This window comes from Haemaphysalis longicornis, unplaced genomic scaffold, assembly GCF_048455015.1.
Source record: "Haemaphysalis longicornis isolate Haplotype H1 unplaced genomic scaffold, Haemaphysalis longicornis Haplotype H1 scaffold_1, whole genome shotgun sequence".
Classification (NCBI taxonomy): Eukaryota; Metazoa; Arthropoda; class Arachnida; order Ixodida; family Ixodidae; genus Haemaphysalis; species Haemaphysalis longicornis.
In genome coordinates this window covers 233,177,696-233,196,159 of record NW_027526203.1, presented here as the reverse complement: position 1 = coordinate 233,196,159, position 18,464 = coordinate 233,177,696, and positions in this window count along the sequence as shown.

The window sequence follows — 18,464 nt, the reverse complement described above, 5'->3', positions numbered from 1 at the left end:
TACATACTTAGTTTGATAACAGCGCTAAGACAGGACACAGAGAAGGCGACACGAGACTGGGCGCTGACTAACAACAAAGGGTTTATTTCGCCGCAGCTGAATATATACCCTGGGAAATAAACACAATAAAACACACAAAATAATAAAATTGCGAAGGCAAGGGCTTGTTTCTATAAAAACGCACATGCGCTAAGATTACAATCAATGACTTAGGTAATCGTGCTCCTTTTTGTGCAAGTCAATTGACGCCATGCTGACGGAATTGTCATTTCGTGAATGGATAATGTGGGCCTCAAAGATTTCCCTGGTGCGTTGCTCCTTATATCTTCTTAGTACACGTCTCTGTTTAAGTCTTGGCGTGCATCCACACTTCGTACAGTGAAGGGCTAGACTGCTGCCTTTTCCTGTTTTTTGGTTGCAGGCGTGTTCCCGTAGCCGGTCGTTTAGGCAGCGGCCTGTTTGGCCCGTGTATGACTTACCGCAGGACAGCGGTATGTCGTACACTACCCTCGATGAGCACTCAACGAATCGCTGTCCGTGCTTCTTAGAGCAAGGCCGCGTCGAGGTTTTTTCCGCATTTACTCGTCGGCAGAGACCGCTTAATTTGTTAGGGGCGCTGAACACTACATTTACACCGACTCGAGCAGCAACCTTCTTGAGTTTGTGGGAAACCCCATGAATATATGGAATGACAGCCCACTTCCTTCGATCTGTCTCTTCGCGCTCTTCCACTGGTTTTCGCCTTCGTAGTTCCTTCAGGAGGGTTCCTGATATACTGAACATCATGGGAGCGGGGAATCCTGCCTTTGTCAGCCGTTCAACTTGATTAGAGACGCTGGGCCCCATCTCATGCCAGCAGGATCTGTTGAGGGCGTTGCGGAGAGCCGATATGGCGATGCCTCTTTTGACAATTTTTGAATGTGCCGACTTGAAAGGCAGTAGGCTCTTCTTGGAGCGAGGCGAGTATTTCCAGCACACGTGCTCGGGGCGCAGTCTCAGCATTAGGTCAAGGAATCTAATGTGGTCATCAGAAGGTTCTTCGGTCGTCAAGGTGAAGCCCCGAAGGGTGGATTTGAACAATCTGAGAATGCAGTGCACTTGTTCCTGACCACACGAAGTTTCATCGCGCTCGTAAAAAACTAAAAAATCGTCAACGTATCGAAACACCCGCTGAGTCCCACTACCGACCAGGCTTTCGGCAAGTTTCCTGTCGTAGCGTGCAAGCAGCAAATCGCTTAGTACCGGAGCGAGGCAAGCGCCGATGCACACACCTTTGTCTTGGACGTAGTAGTCTCCCTTGAAGTTCTACCTGGAGTCGTCCGTCATGGCCTTCAAGGGAGACTACTACGTCCAAGACAAAGGTGTGTGCATCGGCGCTTGCCTCGCTCCGGTACTAAGCGATTTGCTGCTTGCACGCTACGACAGGAAACTTGCCGAAAGCCTGGTCGGTAGTGGGACTCAGCGGGTGTTTCGATACGTTGACGATTTTTTAGTTTTTTACGAGCGCGATGAAACTTCGTGTGGTCAGGAACAAGTGCACTGCATTCTCAGATTGTTCAAATCCACCCTTCGGGGCTTCACCTTGACGACCGAAGAACCTTCTGATGACCACATTAGATTCCTTGACCTAATGCTGAGACTGCGCCCCGAGCACGTGTGCTGGAAATACTCGCCTCGCTCCAAGAAGAGCCTACTGCCTTTCAAGTCGGCACATTCAAAAATTGTCAAAAGAGGCATCGCCATATCGGCTCTCCGCAACGCCCTCAACAGATCCTGCTGGCATGAGATGGGGCCCAGCGTCTCTAATCAAGTTGAACGGCTGACAAAGGCAGGATTCCCCGCTCCCATGATGTTCAGTATATCAGGAACCCTCCTGAAGGAACTACGAAGGCGAAAACCAGTGGAAGAGCGCGAAGAGACAGATCGAAGGAAGTGGGCTGTCATTCCATATATTCATGGGGTTTCCCACAAACTCAAGAAGGTTGCTGCTCGAGTCGGTGTAAATGTAGTGTTCAGCGCCCCTAACAAATTAAGCGGTCTCTGCCGACGAGTAAATGCGGAAAAAACCTCGACGCGGCCTTGCTCTAAGAAGCACGGACAGCGATTCGTTGAGTGCTCATCGAGGGTAGTGTACGACATACCGCTGTCCTGCGGTAAGTCATACACGGGCCAAACAGGCCGCTGCCTAAACGACCGGCTACGGGAACACGCCTGCAACCAAAAAACAGGAAAAGGCAGCAGTCTAGCCCTTCACTGTACGAAGTGTGGATGCACGCCAAGACTTAAACAGAGACGTGTACTAAGAAGATATAAGGAGCAACGCACCAGGGAAATCTTTGAGGCCCACATTATCCATTCACGAAATGACAATTCCGTCAGCATGGCGTCAATTGACTTGCACAAAAAGGAGCACGATTACCTAAGTCATTGATTGTAATCTTAGCGCATGTGCGTTTTTATAGAAACAAGCCCTTGCCTTCGCAATTTTATTATTTTGTGTGTTTTATTGTGTTTATTTCCCAGGGTATATATTCAGCTGCGGCGAAATAAACCCTTTGTTGTTAGTCAGCGCCCAGTCTCGTGTCGCCTTCTCTGTGTCCTGTCTTAGCGCTGTTATCAAACTAATTAATCATAACGTTGCGTCTCCTAACTGAGTACGGGAAAAAAACACGAAAACTGGTTATAATAAACTAAGTTGGGCCGCAACAAAAAACCCTTTCCTTCACTTGTAATGTGACACAAACACAGATGGGGGAGATAATTAAAGTTTTGAAGCGAGCGCAGGGAATTATGGCGTGGGTAATTCTGCGCGGGAAGGCAGTACGCCTGCAGGTGCGTAATCAAGCAGCTGAGTGCGCGCATAGAGCGGAGCAAGGCTTTCGGTTTTTTAATCGACGAGATAAAGAGCTCACAGGCAGCCTGTTGCGAGGCAGCCGGCGGGTGGGTGCGCGGTAAGCACTGACACTGGAAAAAATAAGCGCAACAAACCCACCGTGATTCCGGACGAAGAAGAAAGCCGTTGAGCGGGTACGGACGTCCGCTTTTCTGGATAGGAAATTGCGAAGCTTTAAGAGGGCTGGCGTCGGAAAGTGGACGATGAGAGCTGTGTGTCCACTACCAATATTCCGCAAAGTGCAATGGGGCGGGATGTTTTAACGCGTTGTCGGGAAAATTTATGCGCCATGCCTGATTGTAAATGAAGCGCGGCGAGACACTTTGTTTCGTAATGGAGAGCGTCCCAAGTTACAAACTTGTATGCATTCTTGCCCCGACCAGCTTTATAAATAACGAACTGCACTTGCTCGGCAATCCCTGCGCGCCGCATTTGCGTTTTCTTATTTGGCTGTTTTCATTTGTTCTCTCGGACGCCCCTCCAATCACCGCGCCCGGTATTTGATCCCTACTTGTAAAACTGGTCGTCTTTTTTTCATCAGCTCTTCACACTTGCTCAGTCTGCCGGAGTTATCTTATTCTTTACCAGGCTATCTACGCTGCGAATCACCCCTTAAGGCGTATGATCTGGCATTCTCCTGCCTACATAACCTCAAGCCCATTAACAACCCATTCCTTCAGCAGCGGGAGTCTGCGCTCACCAGGTGGGCACCGGAGCTTCAAAAAGGCCTGGTGCAATGAGCCCTGGATTTGGCGCAAGCTCGCGGCCTCCTGGACGTGGGAGGTTGACGACATCCCCATCCCAGTACACTCTACCTCAAGTAAATGTTTATTCCTTCTCCTTCACGGGTCGTTGCCCTTGGTCGATGCCGATTCGCAATGGGGAATGTGCACACATTCTCTGGGCTCCCCTCCGTATTTAAACAAAGTTCTTGCCGTACCTTTGATCGGTCTATTATCCTACGCGATGGTTTATAGTTGAGGACCACTGCGCAAGACCACCAGCCGCACAGGAAAGATAGTTCCACACCGCTTTTTCAGCGAACAGCGGCTGGAAAAGTTATCTCGAAGCTAACCACGCCTCCATAGCATTCCTTGACAGCGGTGGGCTGTCATACGAAACTTGATCTTTTGATGGGCTTTTAAGCTTTTAAGCCACCTCTAGGGACCTGCTGCAAGGGTACCTCCCATTGCGGTGAAGAAGCTACTGGCGGTCAAGAACCTCACGTCTTTAGCGGTTCCTTGACTGGCAGAAAGCATTGATTTTCGCGCAAAATTACAGATCTTTTGCACAGAAAAGTTTGGACATGTACTCACAGACCGTCACTGAACTCAGCATGAAGGCAAAATAGCGAAAGGTTCTGAAAGTTTCTATAAACGGTAATTCTTAAAAATAAAACTTGCTAGTTGAGCAGGCGGATATAGCACCAGTGGGCTTTATTCGTGTATTTTGATGCTAGTGCACCTAATAGGCTGAATCTCAGTGACCAGCACTCATTGGTACTAATTGGTACGAATGCTACGTTATAGGCCAGCAGTCGCAGGTCGCACTTCCAGCGAAGCGAAGCTGGCGAAATTGATTGATTGATTGATTGATTGATTGATTGATTGATTGATTGATTGATTGATTGATTGATTGATTGATTGATTGATTGATTGATTGATTGATTGATTGATTGATTGATTGATTGATTGATTGATTGATTGATTGATTCTCTTTTTATCAGTATAGATGACGTGTTATTTCACCGAAGAAGCTAATCTATACCCGTTAGTAAATTTTACAGCTGCTATTAAAGGTAGTTCTAAATTATTCAATCCTTCAATATGTTCGTAGCAGGTGGTAAGTTTTCTACACTACATTCTCGTCTCTGCTCTTTCGCCGCCAGCAGTACAGCCTTTTTAAGTCAGTTCAAGAGCCTTGTAGCTTACTTTATCTGTAATACATTTGAATCTTATGGCTACCGCAAGGCAGATATTTGCCTCACATGGATTTGGACGCATACAATCTCGTTCCCACGAAAATGGAAGGAATTGTGTATGCTGTACTGGAGATAGCGGTCACCGAAAAGGCATGCCATGTGGTTAGTGTGCGCCAATCTCTACTGTGCAACCGACGGGGTATGTGACGGAGGAAGGACTGTTATGCGCCGGATGATGATGGTAGGCGCAAGGTGCTGGGCGTGAGAAACAGCACGATCAGCATGGCGTGGCGCTAAGAGAACGCACCGAGACATCGGCTTCCGCTGCCTTGCTCTTCTTTGGACTCCGTCTCTTTTCAAGTGCCTTGCTGACCTCCAGCTATAAACGGAGACCGAGTCCAAAGCCGTTAGCGAAGCCGTTTGCCGCCGGTTCTAGTGCGTGCTAACGCGGTTCATTTTGGGAGAACTTTCAGCGGCAAGTTCAAAAATCCATGTCAGGTGCAACATCCGGATCTCCGACGAAGGGAGATATGGGGTGGTAGAAGAATAGCGTCACTCCCGAAGAAGAGGGAGCGCGGAGCGAAAGCCGCTGCGCCGCTACTTGAGAACGGATTCTACGACTTCGGTCCAATCCCGAATATCGCACCGGTGAAGCGGCGGCGAAACGTCAGCGAGTTGCAGAAGAGCCGCAGTAACGAGCTCGCGTACATTGTACATAATATAATGTCCGAGTGTTCAGTGCTCTTTGCGGGGCTAACAACGACACTACGCAGAAAATTTGACCGAGTCTCGAAGCATAATCACGCAGGAAACTTGGTCGTGTCTCCAAGCATAAACTCAGCCGAACCAAGAATAGGGTAGGTGGGGCCGCCAACTTCGCTGTTTGTCCAGTTTACCCGCTACTAGTGGGAAGCTGCCCCAGTCTTTTTCTTTCCCTCAGTGCAGGCGTGGCTGGTGTGGAGTACCCTTTAAAGGCACACTTTGAGGCCCGACAGAAACATAGCGGTGGAAGAGGTAGCTAAAGGAGGCTGTGTGTGGCATCAATACTGACACGTGCCAGTGATATCGATTTCGCAGAGAAGCACAGCAGCCCAGCTTTCGGTACATTCAAAGGGAAACACAACAGTCCCACGCTGCGCTCGTTACTTTTGTTCTGTTTTTTCTCTCGCAAATAACTGGACTTTCCATCTGTGTCCAGAGGTGCTGAATAACGCACTATGCAATTTTGATTAGTCGAAAACGTTTCAAACTCCAAAGCTTTCCTTGTAACATGGCTTGCTTCACAAACTGCCAACACGCGATTCTGTCATCTTCGGACAGACCGAGTTAATTCCTCGAACAGACTTATATTAGCAACGTGGCAAATAAATATTGACTGAATTTCGACTTGTTTCTTAGAACAACGAATGACCTCTTAAGCCACAAGATAAAAGTTGTAGTTTGTATAGAGCAGGTAGACGCACATGGCTTGCTGGGCATTATTTTTCATGCATCTAGGTCTCAATAAGGACAACTTTGTGAATGATACTCCGAAATCGCGTGGCGTGAGTTCAGGTACGCTTGAGGCTTCTTGGATTGATCTTAGTATGAAGAGCTTCGAAATTAATGTTTGGTCGCTATGAACGGAACGGAGATGATTTCCTTTTTGCTGAGACTTCGTTTCAAAAATTCCAGCTCATCTGGGGTATAGTACTCAAACGCAGCAGATACGCTCTCGGGGATGCTCCAGTACCTCGACTAGGCATGCGGTTCATGCCCACTCAAGGCTCCTTCTCACGTTTCCAGTACTATATTTTTCGTATCCAACCTATCCTATGGCACCAAATTTGCAACGAAAAATCTCGGTGCTGCGGAAGACACCCGCACGGATATCGCAACTTCAACTTATCACCTACCTTTCACGTACCAAGGACCGTGGCTTCAACAGGACAGCCAGTCTTCACGGTGAAGAAGTATCTCGTTCCGACTAGATACAATCGGCCGCAGACAATGTGGGGCTAGCTTCGAGGTAGTTCCCCCCGCCCACTTGTTTACCCTCCTGGCTAAACCAATGGAGAGAAACGTTTTACAGGGACGTCGGAAAGAACAAGCTAATTGCGGGAGTGATCCTGCACGCGCGCGAAGAGGCGCTGCACGAGGGGTACTCGCAAACCGCTTACCTAGCAGGGGTTCACTTTGTACAATAAAAGCTCAGGCCTCGTCATAATTTATTATCGAAGCTAGCAATCGGTATTTTCTAATGGACTAATAAATAAATATCGACACATTATAACCTCAATGAACCTATACTCTAGTTGCAAATACATTACTTGGCTGCGTACCAACATCCCTGCATTCGGCGGAAATAAATTAATACTGCCTCATCTTACTAAAAGAGACCGGACGAATCATCGGTGCCAAAATAATATTTTCTGTGGAAAATCAAACTCAGGGGCCGCTATTAAAGTCACACCAAAGGCTTTACGAAAGCTCAGTAGAAGCTCTGTGTCGACATAACCACAGTATTATACAACATGTCACTGATGCTTTTCAAAACTTACATAGGGGAACAAATCGCTACAGATGACAAAAATCGAATCTGTTGTTTTGTTCGCCCAAAGAAACATTTAGATTTGTGTTTTCTATAAGTTCTAGTGGTATATTTTCTCAGCTATAATACACACGTAGTTCAATTTTTTATTTGCTGTACAGTGCTGTAAGCAGAACGAGCGCTACAGATCTGACAGCTGAAGACTGCATACGCGTCGACAACTGTCAATAGTTCATTACAGTGGGACCCTTACCTTGTTGTGGGTGGGGAGGCTGGGTCTGTCGGCGTCTGTCTGGGGCCGTGCGTCTATCGCCATTAAATCTGTGGCTTTTCGTCACCGAAAGCACTCCCCCGTGGAGCCTATGCATGGTAGACAAAATGCTTCCGCTAGCATGAAACGCAAGGCTCCACAGTATATATGCGAAACAAATTCGCAACCACGATTCTGGCTTATAATAAGACTTACCTGTGGGCTTTCTATCCAAGTTGTCTGGCCTGTTTTAAAGTCCAAGCGGCGAAAGAAAAATTTATTATGCCTTTCAGATTTCGCGTCGGATTGACCTTACAAAAGAAAAAAAATAACGCAAGTTCGGCGTCTGTGAAATCTGCTGGAACGTCGGAGCTAACGTCGGAACGCGTGCGGCAACTTCGCGCAGGGGAGGGGTCGCTCACAGCGCCACTCGCCACGGTATGAACATACTCGATGCTGGCCCAGGGAGGTCTGGTGCATGGGTGCATATATGTGGGGTGGTAGTGCGCCGCGTGCCTTGGCGCACGAACTGAGATCACGCCCTGCACGGCCGTCACATCGCATGAGGAGCACTTCTGGGTCCGCGCTTAAGATCTGAAAGTGGCCGGCGGCGGCGGGCACGTATACAGGGCCAAAGGAGTACGGCCCCTCACGATCGTGTACGGCAACCTTTTGTTTCACTGAGGCAGTGGTATTGGGTGTCTTCAGCACTGCTGGCGGCCACATGCAGCAGATGCGGGGGTCGCTCACAACGCCCCTAGCCGCGGTATGTACGTACTAGAAGATCACCCACAGAGGTCTGGTAGTTTCTCGGTGCATATAAAAGGAGGTGGGCGTGCGCCACTTGCCGAGATCTTGCACTGTGCTGGCGCCGAGGCGGTGGTGCCATCTTTCGGCCCAGCGGGTACCTTCGCCTGGCGTGACGGGCATCATCGCCGGACATTGCGAGCCCCCAAACAGCCGGTATACTTCACTAGATATACTTGGAGAGCACCTGTCCCAGGTCCATACCAACATAACCGCACCTGTCTCACGCCGACGCTTTAAAACGACAACTTTAAGAGGCGCAGAATAGGGAACGCGTATTTGTAGAATCATTGTAACCTCACAGCCGTAAAGTAACTGCTGTCACTATACTTCTTAGCACCTTGAAATGACCGTGTGTGTAGTTTTACAGCGCAGCTGTTACGCAGTCATTTACCATGATCACGATGGTGTGAATGAGAATTCCCAGCAACTATTGTGGCGGATGCGCTTCGCAAAAGAGCGCCACGGCACGCCCTTTCTGGTTTCCTCGCTTGAGCCCCTCTACCGCAGCAGCAGACGTTCGGTGATGTGATCCTCTTTGAGGCAGTGCCGCGGGCTGTCTCTGGGGGGGGGGGGGGTGCGCTCGTTGTAGCAGTGGCAGGTGACCCTTCGTTTAAACTCCGCCGCGCGCTTCCTCTCGTCCTAACAACATGGGGCGACGGAATACGGGGCCCAAGCAAGAAGTACCGACGTTTTCTGAGTTCTAAAGACCATCGACTGACCAAAATCTTCGGAAAAAATAAGCAGTGTGCGTAAAGAAACTGCGTCACCATTCGGATCTAGTGGAGCGGGCTCTAGAAAGCAGTCTGCTCGAAAACGTTGCCGCACGCACGTGCCAACCGGCGGTACTGCGGAGGAGTTCACGCGTCGTGGGCATGGAAACGCATTTGGTTCTACCTGCGTCGTCTTTTGTTGCTGAAAAATCTCTTGTCGTCGATGCCGGTAGCTGGAAGAGACGTTGTAATGTCAGCTCCGCCGCAGCCACGCTGTCATTTCGCATCACGCTACGTAATCACCTCGCAATTTTTTACATCGTCCTTCTTAGTCAGCAAAAAGGAGATTTTGGGGCGAATTGTCATAATTTTTAGAATAAAAAACATACTCGTTAAGACAGATGCCCATTTCTGGCGCTTCTCCTGCTCGGTACAGCTTGCGGGTAAAAAAATACTAAACACCCCATAAACATTTGTAAGCGATGAATCATCAAAGTCAGCCAGAACTACAGGAAAGAACGCAGCTTGCAGGGACGGAAGCAGATGCTGCTGCTCTTCGTAGCAATGTGGACATTGCATGTGTATTTCACCTGGACCTGGCACCGCTCATTTAAAGAAAACTGTAATGAGTGCGCTCATCCTAATTCAGAGTAGGCCACAATCACGGAACGCACACATATATCTTCTGAATAGAACACCACAGCCAGCTCGAGCCAGACGTAGTGGAGCTCTCTCTCCCCCTCCATGTCTCCGTCGCATGTAGAGAGTGAAAACACGACTCAGACATTTCGCTAATCTATACACATCACCCATTATACGACTCCAAGTTCGCTTTTGTTGAGGCCTAGAAATATAATACTTCGAAGCTACCTCGCTGAAGTCAATGTGTAAATAAAAATATCGTACCCCAGCTAACTTCCGCCTGTACCTCAGTACTGGGGGAAGGGCTGAGGGCTCTTGGAAATCGGGGACTTGCACGTTTTGCCTGGGATAGAACCGCCTCCCCGAGGCACTCTGAATTAAGACTCAGTGTCGTTTACATCCTTCTACATTTTTATATCCAAATTAATTATTGAAATTTCTTGGTCTGTAACGATCTATCGCAATTGACGTTTTGCCAAAACACACCTCATACAACTAATTTTCCAAAACGCGCTTATTTTTCACTCTTTAGCTAAGTAACCCTTGCGCAATTAATCAATACAAGTGGGGTTTCCTACAACTCGTATGCTTGCACATATAGTAAGTTAAAACGGCTCTATAAAATAGGGATAATCATCTTGGGAATTTAAAAGACCCTTTTTCTTGCTTTGTGCGTTTAGAAGAGATAACAGCCATTTATTTTTTTTAAAGCAATTATATCGCGCTCAGAATTTTCTCGGGACAGAATTTTCAAACTGAAAGCAATTCGGGACGTACGCTAAATTGGATTCTCTCAAAAATTGTGGTGTATTCAATTGCCAATAAATATATCTGTTCCCAGCGAACACCCACATTTTTCTCGTCTTCTTCCTCGTGTAATTTTATATTCCCGTTAACGACACTTGGAGTTTAACGCGCTGAAAATAGCACCAGGAAGATAATGCGCTTAGTAATGGAGGGCTACGAATTATCCTTGGTAATCTGGAATCTCTTAACTAATGCCAAAACCTCTCACATCCAAGTGTTTTTGCGGCATCCTATTGAAGAACCCCGACCACGTGCTCAGCAGCAGCACTTCTTCATCGCCACCGACTCTTCGCCCTATACTGCTAAGGGCTGTAGGCGTGCCGTGCTCCCGCAGACCAGTTTCGCAACCAGCGTTTATCAGCCTCGCCATCATATGCGACGCTTCCTACGACAGAAGGTAGCCCATGTGAACCCTATAACGCACAAATCGCATAGGGCATACTTTCGTCGAGGAGAGCGCGTTGACCGCGGATAAAGACGGCCAGATAGCAACGACGCCACCAGCCGTTCAACAATTTCGGATCTACCCAATTGGACCTCAATGCGTGAGGTCGAGTTGGACAACCGAAAAGCACAATGGAAGGTTGACTTGGGTGCCGGACTTGCTCAGAGGCGGCTTTGCGAGTTGCAGCTTGCTGAAAGGAGGCTAAGGAACGCGGCAAGGCAGTAAATGTGTTTCGGACCTGGTCAGGCTTCTCACGGCGTACTATCACTGCTGCCGTTATGTACGGAGCTACGAATTCACGTGCGTTCTGCTGAGCGGACTAGGTGGCCGGCCAAGCGAGCCGGGGTCCCCATGGCAACGTGGTCAGCGATAGCCACCTAAAAGCGAGTGTCATTCCCTAATGCGCGACCGCGCCGCACACATAAAGGCGCAGGCGCCGGTCCCACGACACCGTGTTTTTGTTGTCGATGTCCGCCTCTTGTTGTTTCTGCTTTCTGCACACCTAGGGAGGCATGGGCTGCTGCGGTTGACCCCACCCCTTCGTAAAAGTAGCTCGCGGGCCAAAATGCATCTTTAGTGTCTCACCTCGCCCCCGGAATGCTTTTCGCCGCCGCGTACCCGCCTCATATTTGACAGCGAGCGCGTAACATAAATAACCATGGCCGGCTTTGTGGGCCAGACAGACGAAACTACCTCAGAAGGGACATGAAAGATGTTTATGTGCCGCGCACTTAACGTTGGGGTCATATATGTACGCAGTTTTGATCGGCCAACTTTGAAGCAGTGATTTTGTGTAATAAAAGGCTAGTGGGACTGGTTTAATTACACTAGTTCATATATTTTCCTACGAAGAGGCTGCGTGGTAGGTAAGGGCATCCCGAGCTTTTAACTTCGCTTGCGAATTCGAAGAAAGTGGCTAAGCAGTTGGGCTGCTGAGCCAAGAACGCGGGTTCGATTCCCGGCCGCGGCAGCCACTTTCCTGATAGAGGCGAAAAGCGAAAACGCCCGTGTGTTCGAGATTTCGGCGCAAGTTAAAGATCCCCAGGCATCCAAAATTAATCCGGAGCCTTCCAGTACGGCATGCCTCATCGCCTCTGTATCGTCGGCGCGTTAAACCTCACAATTAATCAATCAATCAATCAATCAATCAATCAATCAATCAATCAATCAATCAATCAATCAATCAATCAATCAATCAATCAATCAATCAATCAATCAATCAATCAATCAATCAATCAATCAACCAATCAATCAACCAATCAATCAATCAATCAATGTTGAAGAACCGAGGCGGGGACCGCGGGACGTGGGTGATTCGTTTTAATGGCGGATGGGACTTTACAATGATGGTGATAGCACTATTTGGAGGCAGCTGCTAATGGCCACCTCTTCTTCCTTTCTGATTTTTCCAACATCCTCCCGGCCACGCGATAAATGGCAGAGGATAATTGGCATGACGTAAAGGATTGCAGTTTTTAGCAGTCATTTAGCGTCGCTCCCTTCGTTGCACCGAACAGCAAAGTTCATTAAAGTTCATGATTCATATCGATGTAATGTCTGCGGTAGCTGCACCGGAGCAGTCCATACTTCTGTTTCCACCTATGTTTCCAGCGTCGGTGGCACATCCGCTCTGTAGAATCAGACCGTCGTAAGCGGTGCGTCTGGAGCGTCGTGTTGAAGAATTAGAGTGCCGGTTGGGTCCTTTTGTCCGGATGTTCATCGCACCCGTTTCCTTTTTCGTTTTTTCACTCAGACGCCAGTTGGTCAGGTGCTTTGGGGCAACCTTATTTCTGGTAGTTGCGTGTGCGCATAGTGGGGCCCCTGCGTTTCGCCGTTTTTGTGGTCTTCGTTTGAACGTCGGTGTCTTCACATTTGTACGTTTCACCTGGGCCAGTAAAATTCTTTTCAAACCTTTGCTGCAGCAAAGACGCCATCACTCCGGCGTCTCCATGGGTGAGTGGTTCCGATAACTCTGCTGAGCTTCATTAATCTGTGGTTTTTGTGGGCCTTCATTACGTCGTTTCTTGCGCATTGATCGTGTTTTCTTCCCAGTAAAACCTTGCAAACAAGTTGGCTCTGCAGGTTCTTGCACAGCGTTATCATTAGTATGAGTATCCGTCATTCTTGTTGCCGGTAATCGAAAACTTCCGTCGTTGGCGTTGCAGTCATCTAAGCGAGCAACAAGAACGGGTGCCTCCACTTAGTTATTCCTTGAACTAGTCCCTTGTTTGAAGCAAACAGCTTGTTCCCTGACTTCTGTCTGATGATGTTCTTTCAGAGGCGTCGTCAAATTGCTGTTTTCGTTCATAAGGTGACTTTTTTCCAAAGCCGATTTGTTGATGTTTAGGGTACTATCCTGCTTTTTCAGGGCTATTGTAACAATTTCATCGGTAGAATACTTTTCCAATTCCGGGAACAATCGCTCTATTCTAAATTTCGTCAATAGGATAAGATCTTCGAATTCATAGGCGGCTTCATATTCTTTGTCTAAATCATCCAAATCGAGAAGTACTTCAATCTCGCTGTCCAGCTTTTTTAATATCCTATGTTTTGTCATTAGGCTTTTCTTGAGCGAAAGAAGCTCACCGATTGATGGTGTCTCGGCATTCATCCGTGATTTTATGTCCTTGATCAGGGTAGTGGCGTCGTTGCGGATTAGGTTTCTTCGTTCGCGAAGTTCCTCCATGTCGATGCTCGGCGTCGTTAATATCTGTTGGTCGCCGAGATGAGTCATGGTAGGCGAGAAACCTAACCCGTTTCTTTCGTTGGTCCCGGCAGGCGTTCGTTAAGAGTCCGTAGCGTTGTTGAGGCAGTCTGATCGTTGGTCGCTTGGCAAGGACTCAATTGATCCTTGGGTAGTCACGTCGGCCTGCGGTCCGTAGTCAGCGGTCACAATCTAGTCCCATCGTTGTGGTCACTCACGTCATCGTTGTGGGGCGGTGCGCACTCAGGTCTTCAACTGTATTATCCCTTGATCCTGGTCACGGCACCATTTTGTTGAAGAACCGAGGCGGGGACCGCGGGACGTGGGTGATTCGTTTTAATGGCGGATGGGACTTTACAATGATGGTGATAGCACAATTTGGAGGCAGCTGCTAATGGCCACCTCTTCTTCCTTTCTGATTTTCCAACAATCAATCAATCAATCAATCAATCAATCAATCAATCAATCAATCAATCAATCAATCAATCAATCAATCGATCAATCAATCAATCAATCAATCAATCAATCAATTAATCAATCAATCAATCAATCAATCAATCAATCAATCAATCAATCAATCAATCAATCAATCAATCAACCAACCAACCAACCAATCAATCAATCAATCAATCAATCAATCAATCAATCAATCAATCAATCAATCGATCGAATCCAAGGAAAGCTAGTTGGTGCATGCAGGCTTCGCGATGCATGGGTGCGTGCGTGTGTTGTATGAGAGGAAAGGATAGAAAAGGACAACAGATGAGTTGTGTTTGTACACAGTTTTAAATTTATCAGAATCAACTTCGATGCTCCTGTCGTAGCCTTTCCAAACCACGGGGGAGATGTGCTGTGTTGCGGCGATGCTATGTGCCCGATAACCAGTATCACGTTAGGAACAGTGTGTTTCATCTGGGGCGAAAACAAAATTGTAATACGAGATAATGCTTCGGGTAGAACTTCTTTAATAAGTCTCTCTCTCTCTCTTTCTCTCTCTCTCTCTCTCTCTCTCTCTCTCTCTCTCTCTCTCTCTCTCGCTCTCTCTCGCTCTTGATATATAAGAAACGGTTCTGTAAGCAATGGGTCTCTTTAACATTTTGCCAACGCAAACCACATACAACTAATTTGACACAACGTGCTTTTCTTGCACTCTTTAGCCGAGTAAACCTTGCACCATGAACCAACACGACTGGAGTTTCCTGTAACTACAATACTGGCGTACTATATCAGTTAAAACAGCTCTATAAAATAGGCCCTCGCCAGGCACTGCCCAGGTACATTGCGTGGATTGGTGAGATATTTCCAGCTGTCCGATGAAGCGTGAGATGCGTGGTCTGTAGGTAGATGTATTCCAGATAGAGGCGTGAAGAAGGATTTTCTCATTTGCAAGAGCGCGTGCATATTGCTCGATTAAGTTTATGGTGTGGGATGTCATATCGCAGTGCCTGGCGAGGGCGCTTGATGACACGTTCTTCTTGTTTACATCGCTTTTATTCTGCTTCAGGCACTTTTTGAAGTTCCCGGTCTCTCCTTTGTAGAGATACGAGAAGCCTGCACAAGGAACGACGTAAACAATGCCAGAAAACTTCTATTTTTGCAGCTTGTCATCACGTTTACGAGCTCGCAGACAAGCTTGCGGGGTGGAAGGTGCGCAGTTTCAGCATTATAGGAATGAAGTATGCGTGGCGGCGCCTCGCTGGCTCTGCATGGGCGCGTACGAAATTCCAGCTCACTGTTGACCGCCGCGTTCGAGTGTATGCGGAGGGCGAGTCAAGTTACCTACTTTTTTTAAGGTAAACAACGATAAGGTACTTTTTCAGGTTTCCTTCTTTTCTGGTTGCTGGTGTTCGGGCACCAACTCGTATTGAAAAGTTGGGGCAGGCATTGTTTACCGGAGGACGATTTCTATAAAATTCCATAGAAAGTTCTTATGCCTCGAGAACGCGCATAAAATTGTTTTACGCCAAGTGTTTTCTCCTTTCAGAGCGAACTGTCACCAAGTGCGCCTTAGTTATTTTATTGTTCACCAAGTGTGCAGTTATTCTATGAGTGTCTATACCTGCGGTACTCGCAACTGCGGCCTTCACTGATGTCCGAAACCATGTCAGGTAAACACAAACCCAAATGTAAGACCTAGCAATGCGGATAAGAGCAGAATTCGATACGTTTGCGACTCCAAGAGCAAAAAAAAAAAAGAAAACGAAACTCGAACGTGTGCTGTGTTGGGTTTCGTGCACCTCTAGACTCTCAAAAGGTAGACAGCACAGAATTTCGTGCATCCTGAATTCACATGCCGGAGTTGATGCCACGAAACCTATCATTTATTCCGTCGCTACTCAGTCAGCGGCTAAATGAGGACGGCGCCATGATCCCCCTTCTCTGGCGCCTTTAACGATGGCAAAGCATTCCGATCCCTCGTTTCGCTGCAGATATTTGATTACTTCTGCGGCACCGACGGCACGAGCCGGGTAGCTCAATCAGCCCGCGATGAAGTCATATCCGGACACGGTGCCTGGGGACGGGACCTGCCCGCCTGCTCCCACGAAATGGGAAGCTGCACACATCTGCTGCCGTTTTTTATCACAAAATGTGATCTACGCCTGGTTCCAGAGAAAAATCAGCCCGAGTGTATGTACGAGGCGGGGTTGCTCCACCGAAGCCTCCTTGTACCTCTGCGGGGACGCACCAAGTTGAGGCTCAAAAGTTATGAATTCCTACATAGCACGTCACTTCCATTGGCAAGTCCGTGATCTCATTCTCTTCTGAGACAGCGGCGAGTCAATCGCATAGTATACCCGTTGGTCATGATTCATACCGCTTCTGAGTGGGAGTGGGGTGACCCATGACCCACAAGTGTATGCCACAACACGACCCACAGCATTAAGCGGAGTTGTGATTTCACTCTCGCATGTAGTAGACATCGCGCGAAGCGATTCTGCCTAACTTCTTGATCCTCCTCGTGGAGAAGGATTGCGACTTCTTATGATTGCTGTCGCTTAATACGGCTCGTTCGCACTTCTTGGTACCAGCGATAAAAGCAAAAAATTTTGTCGCTTGTGGCGCTCCTTTCCCTCTGGTCACATTCATCCTAGCATTAGGTCATGATATTTTAAAGCGAAGCTTTAGTCTTCTCACCGATGGCGTCTGCAACGCGGAAACATCGAAGTAGAAAAAAAAAACGCTTCCCGTGCCCGGAATCGAACCTGGGTCCCTCGCGTATGGAGCCGGTCTATCCGATTGCTCTAATTCGGCATGGTCGAAGCGGTTTGGAGAACTCAGACGACGACCAAAGAATCCCTCACGAGAACGCTTCGCTTTCAACCATCGTCGTCGTTTGGCGGAGGGGTACATGATTTTTTGTCCCGCCGGTCGTTTGGCCACTCGTGCCACTGAGCTGTAATTCAGGGGAACTGGGTCTTTAGGCTAGACGCTCTGTCGCTCTCCCATCCTCTCCCTCATCCCAAATAGAAGCCGCGATGCAAAAGCCGTACTTTCCACTGCGAGGCAAGCCATAGTCGTACCAGTGTTCGCCATGTCTTGACGAGGGCCGTGGTCACGTGAAACCCGCCAGCTGCCCGAGAACTTGCAGTGGAGGTAAATGGTGTGCTGGTTATGGTAGTCGAACTTATAGGATGTGGCACTAAGACGAAGGCACCCTCAAAGGCAGTGAAAAAGCGGCGTCCCGAAATTGTACGAAATTGTTTGATTCTGTGCAAAAGATTGTGCTTCTCATCACTTGGATGTGCATTTTGAGTACACTACTTATCAATAGGCACCCTCTGTAGCAGAAACAGACTCTCCGGTAGATAATAAAGGTGTCCCGAAGATTTGCCTCTCCCAGACCCGCGTGGGATATGTCTACGTTCGCATCAGTGTTGCCACCTCTATGTCGGAGAATCCCACCAGAACAGGTAAAAAAAGACCCTCAAAAATCCGCCAAATATTTTCTTAAAACCATTAAAAAATCCACTGGTCTAGATTTTGTTGTAAAAGTCTGAACACACAAAAAATCCCGAGCCACCTCCACTAACGTGAAACCTGGGGACGGGTGAAGCACGCAGTGTATAAGTGTATTCTTGACGCCTTGGCGTTTTTGCCAACGGAGATGAAACCGTTGGGGGGGGGGGGAGGGGTACAGGTATACAGCTTTGCTGTAAAAATGTCGTGTCTTTGTAGCACGAAGTGTTCTAGTGTTAGGCGTCAACGAGTGTCCCGGTGTTTTTTTTAGTACGCGTTACCTTTTAGCGCGAGGCGTAAAAGAGTGTCCCGGTATTTTGGTACAGTGACTACATCAAACGACGGTTACGATGGCGACATGAGACGCCGACAGCCCCAGCCCCTGAGGGTTCCGCCTTTAAAATTGAATAGTCCGAGTAGCCGGAAGCCATTTATTTAGTCGCAAATGGCCTTTAGTATTTTTTAAAAATTTCTACTCGGGTTTCTTCTTTCTTTCTTTTTTTATTTTTGCAGTCCAAAGCTGTTACCGTGAACTTATAAAACACTGGTCCCAGAGCGAAGTACGAAATAAAGGATGTGCAGAAGTCGCTGCATAAATTGACGTTTTCGCTAAATGTATTGAAGTTAATTAGAATAAAGCAATTAAATTGATTTTAAAAACAAGGAAAAGAATAGCACTCCTTGCGTGAATATAAAACATGCGATCATGAGTGTATATTGCCGCGATGCTTGATCAAGACGACGAGAAATTGTTGCTCTGCTGCAGGAACGCTTCTGTTCGAGGAATCAGTCCCC